A 10,450-nucleotide genomic window follows, 5' to 3' on the forward strand; every position below is an offset into this window, starting at 1 on the left:
GATGATGTTTGCAAAGCCATCAAATCTATTTTCATCACTAAATGTCTCCCTAGGTATTACACATCTACTTTCATTGTTTTAATTCCAAAGATTGATAATTCCAAGCAGTTCTTAGACTTTAGACCAATTAGTTTATGTGGCTTCTTCTACAAGATTTTTGCAAAATTGCTATCGAAAAGGCTGAAACCTCTACTTCCTCGTATCATCTCTCCAAAACAAGGTGCCTTTATAGAAGGCCAATACATAGGAGAAAACATTTCCATTGTTCAAGAGATGGTTAGTGAAATTAATAGACGCTCTATGGGAGGAAACATAGTTCTTAAATTGGACATGGCTAAAGCTTATGACAGGTTAAACTGGGATTTCCTTTTCAAAACTCTTCATAAATTTGGGTTCAATGACTCTTGGATTGATCTAATTAAACTTGGAGTTTGTAACTGTTGGTTCTCTGTCTTGATCAATGGATCCCCAATAGACTATTTCAAATCTTCAAGAGGTTTGCGCCAATGTGATCCATTATCTCCTAGCCTGTTTATAATTGCTGAAGAAGTTTTAAATAGAGGGCTCAACAAAATTTATCACAATGGTTATATAGAGTTTTTTAAAATGCCAAGAGATACTGTCCGAATCTCTCATAGTTTGTTCATAGATGACACGATAGTCTTTGTAAGAGGTCTCAAAAGAAGCCTGAAAAATCTTATGGAATTTCTTAAAGTTTATAAAGAAGCTTCGGGACAACAAATTAACAAACAAAAATCGTGTTTTATCACTTCTGAAGATGTCGAGGCAAAGAATTGAGATGATTGCCCAAGGGACAGGTTTTTCAAAAAATCACTCCCTTTTATGTACATAGGAGCCCCAGTTGGAAGGAAGAAATTAAGAATAAGGGATTTTGATCCATTCATTGGAAAAATAAGAAAGAGGTTAAAAGGCTAAAAAACAAAATTACTAACTCCTGGAGGCAAGCTTACACTTATTTGGAGTGTGCTTCAAAGTATGACCATTCAGGTTCTCCTGAGTACAACAAGTCCCCCAAAGAAAATAATTCATATTATTCACAATATTTTCGCCCAATTTCTATGGGGAGACTCTGAGTATGGGCCAAAGCACCACTCGATAAATTGGGAAAGAATCTACAAACCCGTGGAGGAAGGCGGATTGGGGATCAGGTCTTTATTTGAAATCATCAAAGCTTTTTGAATGAAAGCCTGCTTCAAACTAATCCAAAATGATTATAGTTGGTCAAATTTCTTTCATTCAAGATATCTGAATGACAGACCTCCTAGCCTCATGTCAGATCATATATCTTCATCAAAATTATGGAAAGAAATCTATGAAGTCGGTGATCAGACTATAATGAATAGCAAATGGATTGTGGGCCGAGGAAATATTTCTTTTTGGTACCACAATTGGACCGGTAAGGGTCTCCTATTGAACTTAACGATTTCAAAGGATTAAAAGGATTTTAAAATCTGCGATGTTATTGTTAGACAGTTTTGTATACCCTTAGTTCCAATCAGTTTGATGTACTTATGACATTTATTGAAAATGAATAAAATACATATTTGATTCATGTTCCTATGATGTGTTTCTGTGTAATACCCTTAAACCGGACACATCTGAGACTTGTGCTGGTTTAGAATGTTCACAGCCATTAGATAAGGCTGACGCTGATATGCCGCCAAGTCAGTTGGGGTGACTTGTCTCCGCCACCAGGGTGAGACCCGAGGTACATGCAGTGTAAGATTAATTGAATCTTTGAATCGGACCAGATTTCCAATATTGCCCTGGACCTTGGAGATTGATGGGCAAAATTGGAAAGTTACACCTGACCCCTAGACTCGATTATGATACTGCACTAGGTGTCGGATTGGGCTATCTTTGATATGCCAATCAGTGAGATCCTTAGCGGGGGTCAAAACCTGGGTATGTTGGGACAGTCTAAGAATTCATCTGAGTGGGTGATCATAGTGACAGGATCAGCCCCTTTGTCAGACAAAGGTAATGATCGGGGATGCACTCTCTCTGATGGAAACCAAGACTGTCGGCAGCTGATTACAATTGTTGAGATTTGTTTTGTAAAATATATTTTATATGAGATATAAAAGTATATATATTACGGTTTCTAAACGTTTGCAAAAGGTTTTAATTCCCAGGATTCATGTGAGTAGAGAGTGCAGCACTGTTCCTTGCAGCCGAGGGAGAGGTCCTCTCTTATCGGGTAGTGTTTGATCATTATGGGCTGAGAGGTTAAGTGTAAGCCCATTGAGGGTAATAGTTGATGGCCTAATCTTGCATCTGCCCACAGTCCCTGGGTGTTACAAGGTGGCTTGGCCCAGGGACCACTTAGGGTAAGTGTTGGGCCAATAGAGACCATGTGATGGTTTTCAGGGGGTGCACTGTGCATAACAGTGCATTCGGCCAGGCCTTGTAACAAAGGTTGGGCTGAACCCATGCAGCTGATGTATAGATCAATGTTTGGGTCCAACGCTATACAAGGAAGCCCAACTGGGCAACAGTTTGGAAGGCTAAGTGAGCACATGACCTTATTGGGCCTAAAGCCCATTTCGAACTGGGCTGATTTGATCAGTTAAATAAGGGGCGAATTCTGAGATTAGATTAGCAGATAGGATTGGGTCTTAACCCTATCCACTCAGAGAGTCCAGATTTTAATATGATTCAGATCTGGAAACCTCCTAATAGGATTAGGAGGGGGCTGATCTAATCTGCAGATAAGATAAGGATTTATCCTTATCACTTAAAGGGAATTCTGATCCAAATATGATTTGGATCAGCAACTCCTAATGGGATTAGGAGCTTATCCCTTTAAGCTTATAAAAGGAGGAGGAGGCGGCAGCCTTTAGAAGACACATGTTCACATCCTCTTCAGAGCTGAAATCGCAGAAGAAAGAATTCAGCACCTCTGCGCAAATTCTTTCTTGCCGCCTCCTTCCTGCTGCCGCTACATCTACTAGTTCGATCTCCTCTTGTCAGTAGGAGTGATCAAGATTAGATCTTGATATCAGTCCTTTGTGAAAGGGTTTATTCTTGCGAAGGATCCGGTTCTTGCGAAGAACGCTGTTGATTCTGCTCCATCCTACACTGCGCCATCTTTAGTGGGAGCAGTTTTTTATTCCTTCCTTGGGCGTGAACACCTTCATTTGGAGATATTATTTCTCCGTATCAGATATATTCCTTTTCTACTATTTTTGTTTAGATCTAGTTCGGTTCATGGTTCAAGATTGATCATTGAAAAATACGATTTTTCTAAAATAGGGAATACGATTCTCAGTAGGGTGGAGAGAAATTTTTTAAATTCGCCCATTCTATTCCGCAAGATTCGGGCATCCATATGATGGATATCTCATCCCTTCAGTGGTATCAGAGCCATGGTTCAAATCTTGAACCGAATTGGATCAAATCTGAACCTGCGCAAATGGGCAGAAGGCGTTCTACCCGATTTGCGTAGTTATAAGGTTTTTTTGGAAAATTTGTTTCCAGTTGATGGACGATTAATCTGAAATTAAATTTTGTAAATCTGATTATTATTTAGATATGTTCTTTATAATTTTCCTAATTTATGGGTTGTTCGTACACATGGAGATCGAAATCTTGATTGGCACAGTGAACCTGCGATTTTGTAGTTTCTTGTTTCTTTTATTACATTTGGTCTGTAAAAAAAAAAAATTTTATTTTTAGACTGGATGTATAAGCATTTGATTTGATGTAATTATAATAGAAATTAGGTTTTCTATTTATTTTTATTTTGGATCGAAGATGGCGGCGCAAGGAAGGAAATTTCGCAGATGGGAAAATCGCTATCTGCGATTTGCAGTTTATGAAACTGCAAACTGTGATTTAACCTCTGTTTTGCAGGATGGATTGTGTGAACAGCCCTATTTGACTAATTCTTGTTTTTCCTTTATCAGTATTTAATTTCAGATTAATTTCTTGAATTAAATCTTTAATTAAAGATCAAATCGTAGACCCATTCGTACCAGATTGGTCCAAACTATTTGGACCGAATCTAGGGTTCAACCAAGGCTGAATGTCAGTCCTATTTCTCCCACTAATGGGCCTAAGGATTGCTAATTAATTGAATATTTAATTCGGCCCAACCTGTAAAGGCCCAGTTTTAATTTGTTAAAACTACTAAAAGCCCACTTCGCAGATAAAGCTATATGGACCGAATTGATCAACCCTAATTTCGGCCCATATACCTAGATAATATTAATGGTTAATATTATGGGCTTTAAAATGGGCTTTACAGATATTAATTGATTAGATCAATTCTTCCCTGGATGTGTGATGTGCTACGTTCATGGGCCATAAGTGCTTGGCCCATGCTGATTCGAGAGTGGCTCTTGCGCACACCATGGTTGAATGCACATCATTGCCATGGTGTCCCTACTAGTCATTGGATGATCTCCCTCAGTGGTGGGCCCCACACCTCCTGAAGAGGATACGTGTGGAACCCTAGCCAATTTTGGCCCACCGAAATCTGGCTTTAGGAAAGTCAGTGGCAGCCACTTTGGTTTGACCTAAATCAAATTATGGCGTAATTTTCCATTCCCTCCTGCAAATATGAGTGCATGTGATAGGGAGATTCATGTGATGAACTCTCTAAAGGCCTTCCATCATTAGCATGAGGATGGGTTCTTCAGTAATGAGGAAACGCACCAGAAAATGGGCTATCCATTTGCTATTAGGCTTGTCTGAGTGTTTCATAAGATGATAGGGGTGTCATAGACCGATGTTGGAGGGGGGCTTCACCAAAAAATGAGAACTCTCTCACGGTACCTTAGTGTTCACGAATATGATGGGTGAGCACTCACTAGACAGAAAGGTTTACCTGAAAATGACTCTGAACCTTGTCTGACAGAGGCCAAAGGGAAAACTCATATGATGAGTGGATATGACCATTCACAAAAAGGTGGTGGGGTTTTGCAGCTGAAACAGTTGGCTCCATGCACCCTATGTGGTTTACCACATTTCCAGAGACAAGTCGTTGTCTCTGTCACTGAGATAGGAGGAAAATCTCAGAGATGAACAAATGGGAATGGAACATAGATTAAAAGTCATATCTATGTAATGAACATGAATCGAATTAGGTTGTGGACTAATGTCTGTTATTTTACCAGAAAATGGCTAACGGACAATTCGCTAAGCTTCTTGATGACAACAAACTTAAGGGCCCTAATTACGATGACTGGTACCGTAACCTCATGCTGGTACTGACTTCTGAAAAACTGGATAAAGTTGCCAAAAACCCCGCCCCGGAGCGTCCAGGTGATCGGGCTTCTGAGGCCCGCAGAAGGGACTACCTGGAGTGGGAGGAGAAGAACTCCCTGGTCCGCTGCTATATCATAGTTTCTCTAGACAATCCAATACAGAGGCAGTTCGATCAGATCGAGCTGGCCAAGGGCATATTGGACAGTCTGAAAACTATGTACGAAGAGCAGAATCGTTCTACTCGGCAGAAGGTCTTGAAACAGTTCATAACCGCTCAAATGACCAAGGGACAGCAAGTGCATGATCATTGTCTTTGAATGATGGGATACATAAACGAGCTAGAAGCCCTAGGGTCCGGGCTAGACCACGTCACCAAGGTAGACGCCATTCTGAATTCTTTACCTCCGTCCAACAATAATTTTGTCATGAATTATAACATGAATAAGTTGAACATCAGCTTACAAGAGCTCAACAATATGTTGCAACAAGTTGAGGAACTGATTCGTAAGGATGAGCCCGTCACCATGCTTATGGAAGCAGGCAAGCGTGGCAAGAAGATGAGGTTTAAGAAGAGGCCCCAGAAAAAGGGCAACAAATCCAAGAATCAGAAGAAGGATAAGACATCCGATGCCTGTCACCATTGTCACTAGACCGGCCACTAGAGAAGGAACTGTCTTGCCTACCTGGAATCCAAGAAAGGTAATCCCGAATCCTGTGTCATAGAAACCAATTTGTTGGTTACTTCTGGATCCTGGTGTATTGACTCCGGGGCTTCGACTCATGCATGTAACACATTGCAGGGTTTCAGAATAAGCAGAAGACTAAGTGAGGGAGAGGTGACGCTCTTCTTGGGAACTTCTGCAAGCGTTGCAGCTATGGCCATTAGCAATGTAGAATTGTTTTTTAAAGAATGATCACTTGTACTTAAAGATTGTCTTTATGTACAGAATTTAAGAAGAAATTTGATTTCTGTCTCAAAATTGTGTGCTAATGGATATTCTATTTTTTTTAATAATACGATTACTATTAAAAGAAACAACAAATTCATCGCATGCGGGGAACTGGAGAATGGTCTCTATGTTCTGCATCCTTCTCTAGAATCCAACATAGCCGAAACTACGTCGATTAACGTTCCCAAGAGAACTCGTGATACTGTTAGTCCCACGTGCCTGTGGCATTATTATCTTGGCCATATCGGTATTGACCGAATCACAAGGTTGGTAAAGGATGGTCCTTTGGATTTTCTAACTGTAGAAGATCTTCCCACCTGTGAGCCTTGCCCTCGTGGTAAGATGACAAAACGGCCATTCGGCGGCAAGCCTGAAAGATGTACGAGAACGCTTGACCTTATACATAGTGATGTATGCGGGCCCCGAAATGTTAAGAGTCGTAACCAACACGTATACTTCATCACCTTCACCGATGATTATTCACGGTATGGTTACATGTACCTAATGAGACACAAGTCTGAATCCTTTGAAAAGTTCAAGGAGTTTAGACAAGAGGTTGAGAAACATTTGGGGAGAGAAATCAAGACCCTTCGATCCGATCGAGGTGGCGAGTATCTCTCTAACGAATTTAGAGACTACCTAAAGGTCAACGGGATAGTATCATAGTTAGCTCCTCCTGTTACACCACAACTTAACGGTGTTTCAGAGAGGAGGAATAGGACCTTACTTGATATGGTTCGGTCACTTCTTGCACACTCGAAGTTACCCACATCCTTTTGAGGATACGCATTAGAGACTGCGATTTACGTGCTGAATAGGGTTCCAACCAAATCGGTTCTGAGCACTCCATATGAACTTTGGAGCGGAAAGAAACCAAGTGTCAGACACTTGAAGATTTGGGGTTATCTGACACACGTTAGAAGAACGAGCCCGGACAAATTGGAATCCCAAACCTGTCATTGCCTATTTGTAGGCTACCCCAAAAGCTCTATGGGCTATCTATTCTATGACCTAGGAGAACAAAAGGTGTTCTGTAGTTGAAATGCCCATTTCTTGGAAGAGGATTACATCCTAAACAATTATCGTCAGGAAATTGTTCTTGATGAGGAGAGATCAGGAGTAGTGGTAGATGTTCCACATGTTCTAGGTAGTGACCAACCTAGAAGATCTACCCGGGTATCCAGGCCACCAGTCCGTTATGGTTATGACTAGCACAGTTACCTGGTGGAAGCCTTGACTAGTGAGGAGGATCCCGTGACTTACGCGGAAGCTATGTTGGACATAGACTCCCTTAACTAGGTAGATGCCATGAGAGCTGAGATGGACTCAATGGAGACCAATGGAGTCTGGACTCTGGTAGATCCGCCCCCTGGGGTAAAAGCAATTGGTTGCAAATGGATCTATAAGAGGAAGAAGGGCCCCGATGGCAGGGTTGAGACCTACAAAGCTCGTCTGGTGGCAAAAGGGTACACTCAAAAAAAGGGCATCGATTATGAGGAAACCTTTTCCCCTGTGGCCATGCTTCAATCCATTAGAATCTTGCTAGTTGTAGCAGCATACCATGACTATGAAATTTGGCAAATGAATGTCAAAACTGCATTCCTGAATGGAGATCTTACTGAATATATCTATATGCAGCAACCGCAAGGCTTCATAGCTACGGGTCAGGAACACATGGTATGTAAACTAAATAGATCCAAATATGGACTTAAGCAAGCTTCTAGGAGTTGGAACATCCGATTTGACTCTATTGTCAAAACGTTTGACTTTGAGCAGAATCCGGATGAGCCTTGTGTTTACAAAAAGACCAGTGGGGATAAGGTTACGTTCTTGGTTCTGTATGTGGACGATATCCTACTCATTGGGAATGATGTGGGAATGTTGACCTCAGCCAAAGTATGGCTTTCATAGCAATTCTCCATGAAAGATCTTGGAGAAGCGTTTTATATACTCGGTCTTCGACTCTATAGAGATAGATCGAAGCGGATAATAGGATTATCTCAATCTGCTTACATTGACAAAATCATCAAAAGGTACAGCATGGAAGGCTCCAAAAAGGGAAACGTTCCTTTCAGGCACGGAGTTGCTCTCTCCAAGAAGATGTCTCCCAAGACATTTGAGGAGATCGAGGACATGAAGAATGTTCCCTATGCCTCTGTCGTGGGGAGCATCATGTATGCCATGCTATGCACTCGCCCCGATATTGCTCACGCGGTGAGTGTAGTAAGTAGATTTCAAGCCAACCCAGGGCAGGAGCATTGGACCGCTGTGAAATGCATACTTAAGTACCTTCGAAGGACAAAAGAGTTTTGTCTAGTATATGGTGCATCACTACAAATCCAGGGGTATACTGATGCCGATTTCCAGTCGGATCCAGATAATAGAAAGTTCACATCTGGTTACGTATTCACGATAGGATCATGTGCTATTTGCTGGAAAAGCAGCAAACAGGGGTCCACGGCGGATTCCACAACCGAAGCCAAATACATTGGCACATATGAGGCTTTCAAGGAAGCCGTATGGGTGAAGAAGTTCATCCAAGAGTTGGGAGTAGTTCCATCCAGCACATCACCCATCCCAGGGGCCATTGCTCATGCTAAGGAGCCACGAAACCACTCGAAGTCCAAGCACATAGAGAGGAAGTACCACGTACTGCGAATGATTATTGATAGAGGGGACGTCCTGATTCAAAAGGTAGCTTCAGCGGATAATGTTGCAGACCCATTGACTAAGCCACTTACACAGAAAGTGTTTGAGAGACACATGGAAAGTATGGAACTCCGGCTTATTCGAGATTGGACCTAAGTGAAAGTGGGAGCTGTTAGACAGTTTTGTATACCCTTAGCTCCAATCAGTTTGATGTACTTATGACATTTATTGTAAATGAATAAAGTACATATTTGATTCATGTTCTTATGGTGTGTTTCTATGTAATACCCTTAAACCGGACATTTTTGAGACTTATGTTGGTTTAGAATATTCACAACCGTTGGATAAGTCTGGGGAGATTTATCCTGCTAAGGCTAACACTGATATGCCGCCAAGTCAGTTGGGGTGACTTGTCTCCGCCACCAGGGTGAGACCCGAGGTACATGCAGTGTAAGATTAATTGAATCTTTGAATCGGACCAGATTTCCAATATTGCCCTGGACCTTGGAGATTGATGGGCAAAATTGGAAAGTTACACCTGACCCCTAGACTCGATTATGATACTGCACTAGGTGTCGGATTGGGCTATCTTTGATATGCCAATCAGTGAGATCCTTAGCGGGGGTCAAAACCTGGGTATGTTGGGACAGTCTAAGAATTCATCTGAGTGGGTGATCATAGTGACAGGATCAGCCCCTTTGTCAGACAAAGGTAATGATCGGGGATGCACTCTCTCTGATGGAAACCAAGACTGTCGGCAGCTGATTACAATTGTTGAGATTTGTTTTGTAAAATATATTTTATATGAGATATAAAAGTATATATATTACGGTTTCTAAACGTTTGCAAAAGGTTTTAATTCCCAGGATTCATGTGAGTAGAGAGTGCAGCACTGTTCCTTGCAGCCGAGGGAGAGGTCCTCTCTTATCGGGTAGTGTTTGATCATTATGGGCTGAGAGGTTAAGTGTAAGCCCATTGAGGGTAATAGTTGATGGGCTAATCTTGGGCTAATAGAGACCATGTGATGGTTTTCAGGGGGTGCACTGTGCATAACAGTGCATTCGGCCAGGCCTTGTAACAAAGGTTGGGCTGAACCCATGCAGCTGATGTATAGATCAATGTTTGGGTCCAACGCTATACAAGGAAGCCCAACTGGGCAACAGTTTGGAAGGCTAAGTGAGCACATGACCTTATTGGGCCTAAAGCCCATTTCGAACTGGGCTGATTTGATCAGTTAAATAAGGGGCGAATTCTGATATTTGATTAGCAGATAGGATTGGGTCTTAACCCTATCCATTCAGAGAGTCCAGATCTGAAGAAACCTCCTAATAGGATTAGGAGGGGGCTGATCTAATCTGCAGATAAGATAAGGATTTATTCTTATCAATTAAAGGGAATTCTGATCCAAATATGATTTGGATCAGCAACTCCTAATGGGATTAGGAGCTTATCCCTTTAAGCTTATAAAATGAGGAGGGGGCAGCAACCTTTAGAAGACACATGTTTACATCCTTTTCAGAGCTGAAATTATAGAAGAAAGAATTCAGCACCTCTGTGCAAATTCTTTCTTGCCGCCTCCTTGCTGCCGCCACATCTTCTAGTTCGATCTCCTCTTGTCA

The sequence above is a fragment of the Nelumbo nucifera genome, chromosome 3 (genome assembly GCF_055504915.1).
Source record: "Nelumbo nucifera cultivar China Antique chromosome 3, China Antique-T2T, whole genome shotgun sequence".
NCBI classification, from domain to species: Eukaryota; Viridiplantae; Streptophyta; class Magnoliopsida; order Proteales; family Nelumbonaceae; genus Nelumbo; species Nelumbo nucifera.